The 19,814-nt window shown below is 33.9% G+C and overlaps 1 pseudogene; it reads left to right on the top strand.

The window, feature by feature from the left end:
* The first annotated feature begins 14,127 nt into the window (after positions 1 to 14,127).
* Positions 14,128 to 15,994, top strand: LOC107952520 (bidirectional sugar transporter SWEET2a-like; annotated as a pseudogene).
* The last annotated feature ends 3,820 nt before the right edge of the window (positions 15,995 to 19,814 follow it).

Raw genomic sequence — 19,814 nt, 5'->3', positions numbered from 1 at the left:
AGCAGCTAATGATGACCTTCAAGTTATGGAAACCAAATTGTAACCGATGAATGCCAGGAATATAATAACCTTTTAACTGCAATTCATTACATGTGTTTCGAGCATCATTCAGGGGGGCTGGAAGACCGCTAGCACGAGAACCAGGTGAGGAAATTCTAAATCATGATATTAATCCAACAAATATTTCTATGGATTTCCCTGCTATGTCAGAGCAACGGCCTAAATGTTAAATGTTAGATCCAATTTTTGCCTATCCTGCTTCTGTCTCCATAAATAGGATCACCGTGGCCTACAAAATGAATAAATTACAACTAAAAACCTATAAATTTAGCACTACCAAAATGGGTTTAGGCTGTGATAAGTGTTGAATTTCAAGTGTTTTTCAAAGAAATAGTAAATAGGTAATACACCAGCTTTTCACTTTTTAAGTAAACTCAAAAAATTAAAAATTCTAATTTTTAACTTTTCAAAAACTGATAAATTATAAATTCACACTTCATTTATATTAACTATAAAATATAAATATAATTTATATATTCAAATTAAACTTTACAAATAACTTATATTAAATTTAAATAAAGATTTAAAATTTATATTTCATATACTGCAATATTGACAATTAGTTACCATAAATTATGTCACTCAACTAAACATGTGTTCCTGTTTTGGTCACCTACGGTTAAATTGATAACAGGAAGCATTTTTTTAACCAATTTATCAATTTGATACTGATTCTAAATAATTCAATAAATTTAACCATTCACGTTTACAAATTCTATCAATAAATTTGATTAGAAAGTATTGATGACTAAATTTGTTATTATACCAGTTGAAAAAAAGGCTTCTCATTATTAATTTAACGGAGGGTGACCAAAACAGGAATGGATTCAAATGTTAATGCCCAAATTAAAAAAAAATTAAAATTGGGTAACTAAAGCAGGAACACTAACATAATTAAGTGACCATTTGTATAGTTTACCCACAATAATAACTTGATATGGCATTAATAATAACAAGTGAAAATAATCATACTTTACCTTTTAGTCAATTATAATTTTTATTCTAATTAATTATAATTTAAATTTATATATTTTATATATTAACGAATTAAAGTTTATATATAATCCATATGTTACTTATATTATAATATTAATAACTTAATAATTTATTTTTAATATTTTTTATAATTTAAATTTTATATATCTCATATATTATAATATTAACTAATATAAATAATAATTAAATACATATTTTTTATGTTACAATGTATCTAAAATAAACATTTTATCATCTCAAAATCATTTATTACAGTAATTTAATAAAAACTGTTAAATTTTATTTTTTAAAGTAAAAACTGTCAAATTTTTAAAAGCATTTCTTTACGACATTTTTCAACCGGATGAATAACGGTAACAATGAAATCTGGGAAAGGAAGGAAAGAAAGAATAATGAACCATTTTTTTTAAAAAAGAAAAATGCCCTTTGATTCCACAATAAGAGCTGGTTTGGAAAAATATTTTTAAGAAATAATTTTAAAAAATTTAATTTAAAATTTAAATGTTTAGTATTACTGTCTTTTTTTAAAAAGTGCTTTGGAGCTAAAGGAATTTTTTTTTAAACGCTATTACACAAGTCCTAATAACAAAACATAAACGTTAGTCGGATTCAGACAAAAAGATCACCAGGGTAACCAACTTTCAAATATATAGTATCATTAGAAGATTTTTGTGATTATGGCTTACCGTTATCCTCACAGGATAAATAAGTGTGGATTTGCTTGGGATTCACATTTTCCAGAAAAAGCTAGATCTTAAATCCAGAAATAGGAGGAAAAAAGTATTAAGAACTATGAAACCAGGAAGAAAAGAAGGCGAAAGCACCGACTGTTTCAATACATTGAGGTGAGAAAGTTGTTCCTTTTCCAAGTCAGTCCCTTAAGCATGACAACCAGAATTATCACTCTCAGGAAATACCATCTCTGCTTCTTTATCTTCCACATTTTTTTCTTCATTTAATCATTCTCTACCCTACCATTTATATCCAATGAAAGGAGACTCAGTGTTATTCATTTAAAAAAAATAAAAAAAGGATTTCCAGTTTCATAGAACAAGAATAGAAAGTTAATCAAGAAAGATGAGAATTATATAGGGAAATAAGTTATCTAGATAAATTTGAATTAAATAATGTTGTAGCGACGTAAAAATTTTGCTTTTGTCTCTAATTGAGGTGGCTTATTGGAAATTTGAAAAATCGACTTTCGGTTTTATTAAAAAAAAGGAGTCGCATATTTTTTCTAGGTGTGATCGAACACCTAATAAATCATCTTTTTTGAAAAGAAAATTTATTCTTGAACAAAAATGAAGGTTAAATTTGGGTCTACGCGAAAATCCAGAGAAAATAGGGTTCGGGAACCGGTTACGTGCGAGGAAGGTATTAGCACTCTCGCGGCGTCCAAAATTGGTATCTTTATTAAACAAGTGTTGTCTTGATTTTCAAAAATACGAATTCAATTTGACATCTAATCGTGATTCGATCAAAAAATGAGAATTTCTAGTTTTAAGTTTAGAAGGGTGTTCCGTTTTTAACACGAGCTGACGAATTTCACCCAACATAGCGATGAAATCGATGACTTAATGTTAAATCGGTTCAATGCTTTATTTATTGAAATTAATAAAAAATGAATAAAAATCTTTAAAGTAGTGAACAGCAAAATGATATAAATGGGCGGGAAACAAAAAATCAAAAAGTTAGAAATACATCGAAACAAAATAAATATGATAATAATTTTAAAAACAATAACAATGTATGCGATATTAAATATGATAACAATAGCGTTAAACGCGAAATAGAGACGAACGTATATACAAACACATAACAACGAGTGAAGTGACGTAAACGTAATATTAAAAATACTAATAATGTTACCTACATACCTACGTATATATATTTAAAATATGAACATAATAATAGTATTACAAAGTATATACGTAATATGAAAACATATTCATAGTATAATGTTAAAAATACATACATAATATATAGTTATATAAAAAAATATAATATGTAAGAAGAAAATGATATAGTATTCGAAATATATACATGATATATAAAAATACAATATTAAAAAGGTATATATATACGTAATATATAAAAACGTATATATAATATAATGTTAGAATATTTACATAATATATACATACATAATAATAATGTTGAAAACACATACTAATATTAATTACAATACTAATATTACATAAAGATATACCTATATATATATTAAAGATATACACCTATATAATAAAGTATATAAATAATATGATATTTTAAAAAATATATATACGTAATATATAAAAATATAATATTAAAAAAATAATATACATAATATAAGAGTATTAAAATAATAAATAAAAAATAATAAAGAAATGAGTAAAAATAATATACATAATAATATAGTAAGAAAATAATATATTTATAATAAGTACTTAAAAACATCTATATGTATATACATATAATAATGATAAAAAAATAATAGTGAAAATAATAAATATAATAATAGAAACGATAATACTATATAAAAATTATATATATACATACATAATAAAATATATATACTAATATTAATAATAAATATAATATTATAATACTAATAATAATAATATGAAATTAAAGTAACTAAAAATAATACCGTATGCATATATAATGAAAATATACATTAATATATAAAAAATAATAATAATATTGATAATATTAATAATATTAGAAATAATAATATTTAATAAAGAAACAAAAATAAATAAGAAAGGACTAAAATTGAACTAATAACAAAGTTTTGGGGCAAATTTAAAAGGAAATAAAGGGAAAGAACTAAATTGCACTCACAAACAAACAAGAGGGACTAGATCGGGCAATAAGCCATTCAGCCTCAAACGCACAGCAACAGAAGGACCAAAATGAAACAAAAATAAAATTTCTGGGCAAAATTAAAAATATGAAAAATTGAATTTCAAAACTATAAAAAAGCGGAAGGGCTAAAAGTGCAATTAGCCTTTCCATCAAAAAAAGGCAGATCCTAAGCGGATATGGGTCGGGTCGGATAAGGTCACATCAAAACGACGTCATTTTGGGGTTAAAAGGCAGCCCCAAAACGATGTCGTTTTGAAGGGCTATTTAAATCCAATTTTTTTTAAAAAAATTCATTCTTCTCCTATTTTAAAAAAAAATTCTCTTCTCCTCTCATCTTCCTCTGCAGAGACCCCCCCACGCCGGTGAAGACTCCGGCCAGTCACCACCGCTGGCCACCGTATTTTTTTTGCTTCTTTTTTCTTTTTTTTTTAAAAACTTATTCATATATCTTATATATATACATAGAATACAAATACAAATAAAATATTTATGAATATATGCGTAGTTTCGAAAGAAAAGAAAAAAGAAAAAAGAAAAATCAACAACCTTTCGTGTTTGCTATTTGTTGTCTTGTTTATGTGCTTGAATCTGGTGTTTTGATATTGCGAAGATCGATTTTGTACTCTAGAAATCTACTGTTTGTATTGATGAAAGAAAAATCCGAATAGATTCAGCCCCCCCTTTTACAATATTTTGTTTGGCTTTTTATAGCCATTTTACATTAATTTTTTTAATATTTGTTGTCTTTTCTTTCTCTAATTTTGCAGGTGCAAGTGGTGGTGGAGTAGGTGGCGGTTGGTGGTGGTGGCAGAGTCATCAGAGGCAAGTGGGAAGAGGGTGGCTAGGGTTTCAGTGTAACGCCCCAATTTTCGGGAATCCTGTGAATGCTAGCATAGGTTTAATTATGTTAGTAGGCCTCTAGAAGGCCCAAGCTTAAGATAAAACCTGGTAATTTTAGTTAATTTTTGTTCCATAAGAAAAAGGGAGTGAAATTATGAAATAGGACCTATGTGAAAATGTTTGAAAATGCTATAGGCTAAATTGAAGTGGCCAAATAAATAAGAGTGCAAAATAGGAGGATTTGCATGACAAACCTCCCATTTTACATGAAGTGGCCAGCCATCATGTTGTTGTAGACAAAATGTACACTTGATATCCATAATTTATGGTACAAATTGATACAAATTGATAATAGGTTAGGTAAATGTTCCATGATAATGGGTTAGGTAAATGTTTCATGATAATGGGTTAGGTAAATGTTTCATGATAAGAATTTCATGTCTTTTGTATTAAAGAATTAAATGGATGAAATATGAAGTTTTATTAAAAGAAAAATGGGTGAAAAGAACAAAGTTTTGTCCATCTTTGTTCATCATAGCTGAAAGTTAGAGAAGAGAAAGGAGAGGAGAAAGCTCTTGAGTATTCGGTCATTAGGAGGAGGAAAATTGAAGGTAAGTTCTTGGTACCTTGCTTCTATTTTGAGGTTCATGAGTTCTTCTTGATTCTACCTTAACTCTTGAAGTATATTTTGATTTTTGGTTGTGTTGTGAGCATTTGGTCATGAATTAAAATGAAGGAAATGGTTGTTGTTTCATGTTCTTTTGATGAAAAATGGAAGATATGTGAAGTTGAGCCAAACAAATGAGCATGCATGTGCCTTAGATGTTAAAGGGGAAAAATCAGCTAACATGTTGTGCTTTAAAATGATGAAATGGAGATTATTCTTAAGTAAAATCATAGATATGTGATGATTGATTGGTGATATACATGTTTAAATAACATGCATGCAAGGTATGTGTGAAAGAGTGATTTGGTAATAAATCTGCTTGGGACAACAGCAGTAACGTGAATTTGGAAAATCACCATAAATTGTGGGAGATGAATTAGAAGCTGAATAAATTATGTAATTAAAGCTTATTGAGTATAGTTTCTAATGAAATAAACAAGAACATATTTTGAATTCTGTACAATAAGAAATTTGATTCGTAATGAAGAGTGGTCAGATTAGTCAAACAGTGAAACATGAGAAATTTTGAGAAAAATCTGGTATTGATTGGCTAAACCAAAAATTCTAAAAATTTTATGGATAGAATATATATGAGTCTATTTTCAGGGAAAATTAACGGAACTTGATTTGGAATTTCGTAGCTCCAGTTATAAATAATTTAGTGACTGCTGCTCAGGAAGACAGCTTGCAGTGAAATTATGATTATGTGGTAAACATTAACAAAAATTTGTTAATAAGTTGCTTATTGATTTCTTATAAGCTTACTATGATCTGTAAGTGTAGTTGGCCGAATATTGTAAGGGGTTAATACGTAGTTTGTATTTGAATAGTTAGATTAACGTGTTAGTAATCCAATTGTAGGCGGTTCGTGTGTGGATCTCGTCAGCATATCATCGCAAACTGGTGTGTAACTAACACCCTCTTTCTTAGTCTAGATCGGTAAAAGCCGAAAAGCCGAAATGCCGAAAACTGATATTTTGTAGATTTGCGAGTGTGCGAATGCTCGTGAGGTAAATCAATTAATGTTTTTGGTAAGCTGCAACGTTTGGACTGCAAAGTGCATGATTTCTATGCCCTCGATATTTTTGGGCCTAATGGGCCAAAATTGGAATGATGGGCCAACGGGCCAAATTCGGTAAGAACCATCGGTAGTGATTCTGTAGTACGTGAAAGGTAGGAATATGCATGAAAAACCCTAAAATAGATAAAGTACTGAAATACCTTTAAAAGTGAAAAATTTACAGTTTTACCCCTAAGAGATAAATTGCCGAAATACCCCTAGGGTTAAATTGACTTAAATGCATGTCTGACTGTTGTTATTTACTACATGCCATGTTATTATTATCTGATGCATGGGACTGGGATATTGACGGAGGAAGTATTGAAAGTGACTTGTCCACGTACTGGAGGCTTTGCCTCAATTTACTGTTAACTGAGCAGTAATGCTGCAACTGTGGAGTGTTGGGCTGGGTGGGTTGAGCTATCCCCACATGGAGTGTATGACTGGTACGGGTGGAGTATAGTGGTTGGTGGGTTAAGTAGTCTCCCCAAATGGGCTTGCATATGTTATTGATGTTGCATGTATTTTGAAATGGGCCTATGGGCCATACTGTTATTTGAATAACGGGCTAAGGCCCAGTTTATTGTAATCTGAAAAGGGCTCTGGTCCAGTACCACTATTACCTGAATGGGCTTAGGCCCAATAGGCTTGAGCTGACTTGGGCTTTGAATGGGTTTTCCTTACATACAGAGTTTCCCCAAACTCACCCCTTTTATTTTCATCCACGCAGGAAATCCCCAACCATAGTGGGCTTGGAGCTGTAAGGGAATTTGGAGTGACCACCCGTTCTGAAAGTTTGATTTTCTTCTGGTGAGCTGGACATCCTTTTATTTACGTTTGAAGTTTTTGGGCTTTTAAATGTAATAAGGCCGCTTAATTATTTTTGATGGTTTTAATATGTATTACTAAGATAGGTAATACTTATTTTAACTGTTAAAATTGGATAGCTTTAGGGCGCGTTTTCAAAAACAACAATTGATTTTAAAATAACACGACAAAAAGCAAAGCTTCCGCAGTGTAAGTATTTTCCAAAATTAATCACTTTTCCTAAAAATGACCTAATCAAATCGGTTTCCTAGAAATATCCATGACGTTAAGGTGTGGTAATGGCAGTATGCATGTCTAGGATTGGATCCGAAGGGAGCTTGGTACTTAAGCAGTCCGATGGACTCACCACCTCTTTTCCGGTTTCCTACCTGGTGCACAGCTTTCTTTCACTTTAACCTATAATAGAATTATCTTTTAAAACACTAAGTAAGTTTTTTCTGGATCAACAATATAAAATGTTTTGAACATTTCAATGTGGCATGTCGGATTCGGTCATAACGTCTGGGTCAGGTTTGGGGTGCTATATTTAGTGGTATCAGAGCCTAGATTGCAACAACTCGGCTGTGGAATGGGTTTACAAAAATAAAGATTTTCGAAAACGAAAATTTTATAAAAAATGCGAAAAACTCGATTTTCAAAATTTAGATCTTTAGAAGGTAACATTCCGAATCTCCGACTCAAGTCTGTAAGTATTACTCTGAACTCTTCTGAATATTTTTTTGACTTATCTGTCTGTACTGAAATCCTGCTAGGATACTCTAGATAGGATGATACTGAAACCATAGGAAAATCTGATAAGAGACTGAAACTGTAGCTAGACTTCGATTCTGCGAAAACAAACTCTGAACTACTGTCTGATTCATAAAACATCTGTAATAAACACTGGAATATTAATTGATGCATAAAAATTCGTAATCAAGATAATACGATATGAGTACAAGAGGCCGTGAACGAAGCCGAGGAAGTGCTCGAGCGAGATCTTCGTCTTCGAGACATATACCGGCGGTGGATGCATCGGTACCACTGGCAATAGAGGTAGAGTCTCATGACCGCGGTGCCGAGGATGATGCCCTATCACAGGCAATGCTTCGTGTTCTGGAAAGGGTTGTCGGAGCAAGTTCGGGCAACAAAATTCAGGGATCTATTTCTGAATGACTTCGGGACTAACGGAACGGAGAACTTTAAGGGCGTGTCTGGTATAGCCCCGAATGTGGCAAAATATTGGTTGGAGGCCACATAACAGATTATGGATGACTTGGACTGCTCTGAGGAGATTGTGAGTGGGGTATCTGTACTAAGTCCTTTGGGTCACTCGGTTAAGGTAGACAAACTGTATAGGGATGCACCCTTAGAAACTCAAGGCAAGGTTTTTCTTGGAGATTTGATGGAGTTACCGTTCGGAGAGTTTGACCTCATTCTGGGAATGGATTGGCTTGTTAAGCATAAGGCGACTCTGGATTGTGTTGCTAAACGAATAGTGTTAAGAACCACAAAGGATGAGGAGGTTATGGTGATAGGTGAGCAAAGGGATTATTTGTCCAATGTGATGTCGACATTAAGGGCCGAAAAGTGGATTCGAAAAGGTTGTGAGGTCTATTTGGCATTTGTAAGTCAGTCAGAAGAGGAGGGACTGACAGTGGATAAGGTGAGGACCGTAAAGGAGTTCCAAGATGTTTTTTCGGAGGAGCTTCCAAGATTGCCTCCGAACCGAGAAGTTGAGTTTGGAATAAATTTGTTGCATGGAACGGCGCCTGTGTCCATCGCACCGTATAGGATGGCACCGAAGGAGTTAGTAGAGTTAAAGGCTCAAATTCAAGAGTTGTTGGATAGGGGCTTCATTAGGCCAAGCGTGTCTCCATGGGGAGCACCAGTGCTATTCGTGAAAAAGAATGATGGTACGATGCAGATGTGCATTGATTATCGCCAGTTGAACAAACTGACGATTAAGAATAAGTATCCACTGCCAAGGATTGACAATCTATTCGACCAGCTTAGAGGAGCTTCTGTATTTTCCAAGATCGACCTTCGATCTGGATATCATCAGTTAAGGGTCAAGGAGGCAAATATCCAAAAGACGACATTCAGGACTCGGTATGGTCATTACGAGTTTCTGGTTATGCCATTTGGACTAACGAACGCTCCTGCAGCGTTTATGGATCTGATGAATCGTGTGTTCCAATCATTTTTGGATCAGTTCGTAGTCGTCTTTATTGACGATATCCTGGTATATTCTGAAACTGAAACGAAACATGATGAGCATCTCCGTATAGTGCTATAAGTATTAAGGGAGAAGGAACTCTTTGCGAAGTTCAGCAAGTGTGAATTTTGGTTGAGGGAGGTAACCTTCTTAGGACATGTGGTCTCTGCTGAGGGGATTAAGGTGGACCCTCGAAAAATTGAAGCGATTTTGGAGTGGACGCCGCCTAGGTCAGTGTCGGAAATACGGAGTTTCCTAGGACTGGCAAGATACTACAGAAGGTTTGTGGAAAGTTTTTCTATGATGGCAGCACCTTTGACAAAACTCATAAGGAAAGGAGTACCGTTTGTATGGACTAAGAAGTAGCAGAAAGCTTTTGAGAAGTTGAAGAAAGTTCTGATTGAAGCACTTGTGTTAATTTAGCCGGAGTCTAGGAATGATTTTACTGTGTATAGTGACGCATCACACGTGGGTTTGGGTTGCGTGTTAATGCAAGAGGGTAAGGTGGTTCATATGCATCACGATAGCTTACGCCTCATGAGGGAAACTATGTGACTCATGATTTAGAGTTGGCAGCAGTGATATTTGCACTTACGATTTGGAGACATTACTTGTACGGAGAAAGATGTATTATATACACTGACCATAAGAGTCTTAAGTATTTGTTGACTCAGAAGGAGCTGAACCTTAGGCAAAGGAGATGGATTGAGTTGCTTAAGGATTATGACTATTCGATCGAGTATCACCCAAACAAGGCTAATGTGGTAGCCGATGCTCTAAGTTGTAGAGCTGTATCTGATATGAGAGCAATGCTTGCTCGTCTGAGTCTGTATGATGATGGAAGTTTGTTGGCTGAGTTGTAAGTGAGGCCAACCTGGGTGAATCAGATTAAGGAAAAATAGTTGAACGATGAGTCTTTGGTCGCTCGTTTTCAACAAGTTAAGGAAGGGGAAACTTCTGAGTTTGGGAGCCAGAAGAGACGATACAACAGCAATACCCTCATCTGTTTGGATTAGGTAAATTTCGAGGACGAAATTTCTTTAAGGAGGGTAGAGTTGTAACGCCCCAATTTTCGGGAATCCTGTGAATGTTGGCATAGGTTTAATTATGTTAGTGGGCCTCTAGAAGGCCCAAGCTTAAGATAGAACCCGGTAATTTTAGTTAATTTTTGTTCCATAAGAAAAAGTGAGTGAAATTATGAAATAGGACCTATGTGAAAATGTTTGAAAATGCTATAGGCTAAATTGAAGTGGCCAAATAAATAGGAGTGCAAAATAGGAGGATTTGCATGACAAACCTCCCATTTTACATGAAGTGGCCAGCCATCATGTCGTTGTAGACAAAATGTACACTTGATATCCATAATTTATGGTACAAATTGATACAAATTGATAATAGGTTAGGTAAATGTTCCATGATAATGGGTTAGGTAAATGTTTCATGATAAGAATTTCATGTCTTTTGTATTAAAGAATTAAATGGATGAAATATGAAGTTTTATTAAAAGAAAAAGGGGTGAAAAGAACAAAGTTTTGTCCATCTTTGTTCATCATAGCTGAAAGTTAGAGAAGAGAAAGGAGAGGAGAAAGCTCTTGAGTATTCGGTCATTAGGAGGAGAAAAATTGAAGGTAAGTTCTTGGTACCTTGCTTCTATTTTGAGGTTCATGAGTTCTTCTTGATTCTACCTTAACTCTTGAAGTATATTTTGATTTTTGGTTGTGTTGTGAGCATTTGGTCATAAATTAAAATGAAGGAAATGGTTGTTGTTTCATGTTCTTTTGATGAAAAATGGACGATATGTGAAGTTGAGCCAAACAAATGAGCATGCATGTGCCTTAAATGTTAAAGGGAAAAAATCAGCTAACATGTTGTGCTTTAAAATGATGAAATGGAGATTATTCTTAAGTAAAATCACAGATATGTGATGATTAATTGGTGATATACATGTTTAAATAACATGCATGCAAGGTATGTGTGAAAGAGTGATTTGGTAATAAATCTGCTTAGGACAGCAGCAGTAATGTGACTTTGGAAAATCACCATAAATTGTGGGAGATGAATTAGAAGCTGAATAAATTATATAATTAAAGCTTATTGAGTCTAGTTTCTAATGAAATAAACAAGAACATATTTTGAATTCTGTACAATGAGAAATTTGATTCGTAATGAAGAGTGGTCAGATTAGTCAAACAGTGAAACATGAGAAATTTTGAGAAAAATCTGGTATTGATTGGCTAAACCAAAAATTCTAAAAATTTTATGGATAGAATATATATGAGTCTATTTTCAGGGAAAATTAACGGAACTTGATTTGGAATTTCGTAGCTCCAGTTATAAATAATTTAGTGACTGCTGCTCAGGAAGACAGCTTGCAGTAAAATTATGATTATGTGGTAAACATTGACAAAAATTTGTTAATGAGTTGCTTATTAATTTCTTATAAGCTTACTATGATCTGTAGGTGTGGTTGGCTGAATATTGTAAGGGGTTAATACGTAATTTGTATTTGAATAGTTAGATTAACGTGTTAGTAATCCAATTGTAGGCGGTTCGTGTGTGGATCTCGTCAGCATATCGTCGCAAACAGGTGTGTAACTAACACCCTCTTTCTTAGTCTAGATCGGCAAAAGCCGAAAAGCCGAAATGCCGAAAACCGATATTTTGTAGATTTGCGAGTGTGCGAATGCTCGTGAGGTAAATCGATTAATGTTTTTGGTAAGTTGCAATGTTTGGACTGCAAAGTGCATGATTTCTGTGCCCTCGATATTTTTGGGCCTAATGGGCCAAAATTGGAATAATGGGCTAACGGGCCCAATTCGGTAAGAACCCTCGGTAGTGATTCTGTAGTACGTGAAAGGTAGGAATATGCATGAAAAACCCTAAAATAGATAAATTACTGAAATACCTTTAAAAGTGAAAAATTTACAGTTTTACCCCTAGGAGATAAATTACCGAAATACCCCTAAGGTTAAATTGACTTAAATGCATGTTTGACTGTTGTTATTTACTGCATGCCATGTTATTATTATCTGATGCATGGGACTGGGATATTGACGGAGGAAGTACTGAAAGTGGCTTGTCCACGTACTGGAGGCTCTGTCTCAATTTACTGTTAACTGAGCAGTAATGCTGCAACTGTGAAGTGTTGCGCTGGGTGGGTTGAGCTATCCCCACATGGAGTGTATGGCTGGTACGGGTGGAGTATAGTGGTTGGTGGGTTGAGTAGTCTCCCCAAATGGGCTTGCATATGTTATTGATGTTGCATGTATTTTGAAATGGGCCTATGGGCCATACTGTTATCTGAATAACGGGCTAAGGCCCAGTTTATTGTAATCTGAAAAGGGCTCTGGTCCAGTACCACTATTACCTGAATGGGCTTAGGCCCAATAGGCTTGAGCTGACTTGGGCTTTGAATGGGTTTTCCTTACACACAGAGTTTCCCCAAACTCACCCCTTTTATTTTCATCCACGCAGGAAATCCCCAACCATAGTGGGCTTGGAGCTGTGAGGGAATTCGGAGTGGCCACCCGTTCTGAAAGTTTGATTTTCTTCTGGTGAACTGGACATCCTTTTATTTACGTTTGAAGTTTTTGGGCTTTTAAATGTAATAAGGCCGCTTAATTATTTTTTATGGCTTTAATATGTATTACTAAGATAGGTAATACTTATTTTAACTGTTGAAATTGGATAGCTTTAGGGCGCGTTTTCAAAAATAACAATTGATTTCAAAATAATACGACAACAAGTAAAGCTTCCGCAATGTAAGTATTTTCCAAAATTAATCACTTTTCCTAAAAATGACCTAATCAAATCGGTTTCCTAGAAATATCCATGACGTTAAGGTGTGGCAATGGCAATATGCATGTCTAGGATTGGATCCGAAGGGAGCTTGGTACTTAAGCAGTCCGATGGACTCACCACCTCTTTTCCGGTTTCCTACCTGGTGCACAGCTTCCTTTCACTTTAACCTATAATGTAATTATCATTTAAAACACTAAGTAAATTTTTTCTGGATCAACAATATAAAATATTTTGAACGCTTCAATGTGGCATGTCGGATCCGGTCATAACGTCTGGGCCGGGTTCGGAGTGCTACATTCAGTTTTTTCTGAAACCCTAAGTCTAGAGTTAGGTCAGAAATTGGGCTTCTTAGGTTTGGGCTAGGGTTTAATTTTGGATTTGGGTAGTTGGGTTTAGGTTATTTGTTTTGGCTTCTGTTGTGTTTTGAAGTAAATGGGTTTAAGTGGGTGTGATGGGTTAAGGGTTTTGGATTAGTTTGATTCAATTTGGGTTTGGGGTTTGGTGGATCAAAATTGGCCTGTAACAAATGTTTTGATGTTGATCATTGATTTAATTATGATCAAGAGCTAAAAAATGAATTACTTATTTTCTAAATTTAGCACTAATGTAAATTATGATTATTTTTTTTTAAATTTTGAGGTTGAGAATTGGATGTACTCGAATATCCACCGAATAATAGGCAAGTATAGAGCGTTTTGCCTACACTAATATATACAAGTACGAAGATCTCACTCTCACTGTGTCACATCCAGATGAGTTAAATAACCATTTGAAGCTGTCTATAATCCTACACCATGAAACTCTAATCCATTCTACACCATATGCACGCAGCTCTTAACTATGCTTCTTTGCGGGCAAAACAGACTTCGCTTTCTTTTATCAGTTTTTGTGGTTTTTAGTTTACATGATAACATGAGTTCTCCATCACTTGATTTGAGGTGTCACCCCTATATAATTAAGAATGCAGTGAACAGACTCAACATAAAACAATCAATTAGCCAAAATAATAGTAAAAAGAAGTAATTAACTGGACAATAACAGCTAGTGGTTCAATAATCCATCCACGTGGAGTTTTCTTTTTTCTTTTTTGGGAATGATTAATTCGCTGGTGTCTTATATATCTACAGGCTTTCTCTTGGGATTTATTTGCAAAACAACAAGGTGAAGAGAGAAGAGGCGAAAAGCTTGGTAAGGGAGAAAGGGAGATTTTAATATTTGCAAATGTCTTCAACAGTGGTATCTTCAGTTTATGTAGTTTGCAGTGATGCAGCTGGGATTGCAGGTAGTATGTTTTTCTTTTTACCCGTCTCTCAAGCTCCTTTTTCAACTCTCATATCAGAACAGAACTCTAAATCAGTTGATTTCAATGAGTTCTTTTCTTTTTTCAGGTAACATCTTTGCTTTTGTGCTGTTCTTGTCACCTATGTAAGTTTTTTCAAACTTCTATTGGACTGAAACAAAGATCATATGAAAAAAAGCTGAACTGCAGGGCTTATTTACACCAACTTTCTTGCTGTGTCTTTCCCAGACCAACATTTAGGAGAATTATCAGAAATGAATCGACCGAAATGTTCTCAGGCATGCCCTACATATATGCTCTCTTGAACTGCTTGATATGTCTCTGGTATGGCATGCCCATTGTATCTCCTGGTATTATCCTCGTGGCAACGGTCAATTCCATTGGAGCAATTTTCCAATTGATATATATAAGCGTTTTTGTTGTATATGCTGAAAAGCCAATGAAGGTATTTGAGAGCTTTTAACAAATTGCTATGGAGCGATGATGATCCAACAAGAAATACCTTTCTGTATGACTTTTTAACACTAATGTTGCAGTTGAAGATGTTGGGGCTCTTGATATCGGTTTTTGCAACATTTGCTTCCATAGTTTTCGCGAGTATGCGATTCTTGGACCCTCCGTCGCGGCAACATTTCGTCGGTTACTTAAGTGTCGCATCTCTGATTTCCATGTTTGCTTCTCCTCTGATTATAATCGTAATTTCCTCAGAAGTTTCATAATAGATAGTTTTTCGACCTTCGGATCGCGAAATTCCTTCTCACTTGTGTTCTTTTATGCACATTTCTGTGGCAGAAACTGGTGATCAAAACCAGAAGCGTTGAGTACAGGCCGTTTCGCTCTCTCTTGCAACGTTCTTGATGAGTCTGGCTTTCTTTGTGTATGGAATGTTCAAGCATGATGCTTTCATCTATGTAAGCTCTTCCCCTTTTTTCCGTTCTAAATTTTGTTGCAGTGCAAACTGATTCAATGAATCACCTCAATTTTGGCTTCCAGCAATAACTAGCAGAGTATTGTTCTTCCTTGGATACAGGTTCCAAATGGAATTGGAACAGGTTTGGGGACTCTCCAATTGGCCTTGTATGCCTATTTTAACGATGCTTCCCAGGAGGAGTTGAAGCATCCCCTCATAGATCCCTGAAACGGGGCTCAGCTTGTGCATATAATGTTATATATATATTCTTCGCCACTCGGTTGCTTTCCCAGATAGTTTGGCTTGGAAAGTTTTTTTACTTTCCCTGTTCTTTTATCCTTTTTTTCCATATCGGATAGAGGAAGGGCGATACAGGACTCAAACTTTAGTCTATAAGAACAATAACATTGTCACTTCAATTATGACTTTATTGATTATTTTCCGGTTAGAAGATCATAAAAATGATATATGGATTTATTTTGATATAATTTAACATCCTAAATATTGAACAAAAATCTAAATACAAATTCTTTTCCATTTTTTTGAGAAAAGGAACAGTTTCATTTTACCACAAATGAGTACAAGCACAAGGTCCAAAGCCTAGAAAAATTAAGGGTAAACTATCTGGATGGTCACTCAACTTTTGAGTAAGTTTCATTTTAGTCATCCAACTTCAAAAACTTTCCATTTCTTCACTAATATTTTTAATACTTTTTTATTAGTATAATAATAAATTTAGCACTTCAATATTTACAAATTTTATTAATTTGATCCTAAATCTAAAAATTCAACATTTTTTCTTATATTAATATTAATTAAAATAATTATATTAATATTAAAAATTAAAAAATATTTTCTTCCCTTCACCACGTCCCTACCCCCCCGGCACACACACACAAAAAAACCCGGCCATCATTGTTGGTGCTGGACTGTTTATGAGGGAGGACAAATATGCAATATTTTATGCTGTTGAAACCATTACAAAGAATGGGAATGTCATTAGACCCGACTGGAATGGATTCAATGTTTTACTTCTCAGTGCTGCCCAAGCTGCAGCCCTTGACCTTGGCCTTGTTCCAGAATCTAGCAACAGCATTGAGTCTGGAAAGTTTTTGTATCTAGTGGGTGCTGATGATGTGAGTTTGGAAAGTTTCAGCAGATTTCTAAGGGAGACGGACGGTGGCGGGGGGAGAGGGAGAGGGACGGGGTGAGAGGGGGGACAATGGGCGGAGAGGGACGGGGTGGAGGGAGGGAAATATTTTTTTTATTTTTTTTATATATTAACATAATTATTTTTAATTAAAATAGTGAAAATTTATTCAATTTTTAAATTTAGGTTCCAATTAATAAAATATATAAATATTGGGAGGCTATAAAAAAAAGTCACATGTAATATTTCATTAACTATTTAATTGTCAGTGACTAAAATTTGAAAACGATATCTTAGAAATTGAAAGTTTTTGCAGTTGAGTAACCAAATTAGAATTTACCCAAAAGTTAGGTGACCTTTCAAGTAGTTTACTCAAAAATTAGACACTAAATACAATGGCACGAGGCCCAACCCTAGCCCAAAGGAGGCAAGCCCTAGTGGCCAAAATCAAGAGTCGTTGCAATCAGCAAGGGAGGGAGGGAGCGTGGTCAAAGAAGTCCGAACAAATAGGGTGGTTGTACTCACAATCAACATATCCACCACCAAGAGGGAGCCCAAACTGAAACAAGGATTTGGAGAAGGCATTACTGTCACAACCGCGAACATCAGTAGCCAGACGACAAAGGACTGGTGCAACTAGATCGAAATCATCATGCACAAGCCGTCAAGGCTTATCAACAACGACACTCCACCAACTACAAGGACCTTGCCAGAGCAGTAGAAAAAAAGGCCGAGGAGACTCTCGACTCAAGAGAAGGGGTTGAGCTCCAAGAGAAAAATCTGGACAGGCCACAAGGTGGTCGAGAATCTCTCCCCCACCATTCCGGTAGCCATAAGCCTAAATGGGAGGGGGAGATCTCGAGTTTATTTTGCCGAGAGACAATGAGACGAGAAAAAAGAAACGAATGTTAGAAGACAATGAGACCACAAGGGAAAACCAATACGGTCAGTTGTGTCGACGATGAAGGTGGAAGAGCTTCCAAAACCTAGACACAAATACTTTTTTTTTTTTGATGAACCTAATAAATACAAATACTTGAATATACAACTTAGAGGCGCTTGTTGTGGAAATATAACTTTTATCTCAAAACTGATAAATCTTGCTTTTTCCGTGTGAGCTTCAGACCCGGCCCTGGGTGGTCTGGAGTAGTGGTTAAGAGGTTCAAAAAATAATTTAAGTTTTAAAAGTTAAAGGAAAAATATCGGGATTTCAAAAAAAAATTAGTTTTTAAGAGTTCAAAAATTTTTTTTATTAATTTTTAAGGGATCTAAAAATATTTTTCTCTTAACTTTAAAAAATTTAAAATCTCATTTTATAATTTTGTTTATAACTCAAAAAAATATCAAAAATAGGTTGGTTAGCTTTGTAAATGGATATCATTGCCAGGGTGAAGCCAGAACAAATTGTTAGGGGTTGGATAAAATTTTAATTTTTTATAGTTTATATCTTTATAATTTGTAAATAATTAAATTAAGTTTTTATAATTTTAGAAGGATTAAAATATAATTTTACTTTTATTAATTTAAAATTTTTAAAAAATTTTAAAAGCTAAAAAAATAAATTTACGGGCCGGGCAATGCGAGCCCCTGGCTTCGCCGCTGGTCAGTGCCCTAGTTAATTGGAATAGACGGGTTATGTGCTACAGAACCACCTTAGCAATCCAATGCATAAGAAGCATTAAAGGAAAAAAACTGTATGAGATCATAATATACGTCACTAATAAAAGAGCCCACAAGCTCACCTCTAGAGAATAAGCTTGAAGACTGAGCGAAGAAGAATTCCATCCCTTGGAAACAAAGCTAAAGCAGGTAGTAGCAGGGTCAAGAAATTTGGATTATGAAGTAAGATTTAAAAAAATTTAAAATACTTAAAAATTTCAAATAAATTAACGCATAATATAAATACCCGATAAATCAATGTATGATATAATGAATTGTAAAACTATTATTAAATTATTACAATAACTAAAAGAATAGGTAGATGACATAAATTTCAATAGCTTGTACATTTTTTACCAAGTTTTAGTACATTTTTTACCAAGTTTTCTCATATGCTAAAACAAGAATTTTAAAGTGTGTGAGAGAGAAAATAAGAAAAATTGAAAAAAAAAAGTTATGGATTTTTTTTAGTGATGGGAGAGAATTTAATTATTTTCATACAAATTAATTTGTTTTAAAAATATTTTTAAATTGCGAGAATTTTTCTCAAATTTTTTTTGTAGGTTATGATTTTTATAATTAAATTTTTTTTTGTAAAATGTATTTTTTTCCAAAAAAATTTGTGGAGTCGATCATCAATGTTGCTCCCCCACTAAAAGCGGGTAATCCCATTCGCATTTTAAGAAAATCACAAATAGAAGAGATGATCAAGACACATCACAAGCACGACCATGAAAGGAATAAAAGAGTTTTGCTTTGATGAAATAAAATGACCAAATATCGAAGCTGAAAGATGATACTAAACATCCAACAACACAAGTGAGGGAAGAATCGAGCCTAAAGAAAAAAAAAATGTCAACAATACATGCATAAATGTCCCACTACCACACGATGATTTCCGAAACAATGTCCACGCTCTTCTGGCTAATCCTACTCCATCTAGATCAACAAAATTAGTGGTGAAACTATTTTGGAATGTCAAAATTAAATTATATATATTCTTTTAGAGTTAAAATGTAATTTTATTACCTCTTTTATAAAGATTGAATTATAAATTTGTTATTATTGGAAGCTCAAAGTGTAATTTCATCTTACATTAAATTTAAAAGAGTTTAAAGTTAATTTTTTCCTTCTTAAGGTAGTGCCCCACTGCTCAGGGATGAAGTCAGAAATTTTTTTTAGGAAGGCCGGAATTAAATTGTATATTTTTACGATAGTAAAAATATAATTTCACCATTTTTATAGTCTATATCTTTATAATCTTTAAATGATTAAATAAAAATATATCATTTATGGTATATCATTTATGGGGGCCAAAAAATAATTTTACTATTACTAATTAAAAATTTTATAAATTATTAAGGGGCCTAAATAAAAATTTTTTATTTTAGAGGGGTTGAGGTCCTTGCCAGCTCCCTGGTTTCACCATTGTTGCCGCCCTTGAACAAAATAAAAAATGTTAAAATGTGCTACAAGTTTCTGTATTTTTTGAAAATTAA

The sequence above is a fragment of the Gossypium hirsutum genome, chromosome A05 (genome assembly GCF_007990345.1).
Source record: "Gossypium hirsutum isolate 1008001.06 chromosome A05, Gossypium_hirsutum_v2.1, whole genome shotgun sequence".
Taxonomy (NCBI): domain Eukaryota; kingdom Viridiplantae; phylum Streptophyta; class Magnoliopsida; order Malvales; family Malvaceae; genus Gossypium; species Gossypium hirsutum.
The sequence above is the reverse complement of the archived record's forward strand: the minus strand, read 5'-3'. Positions and strand labels throughout refer to the sequence as shown.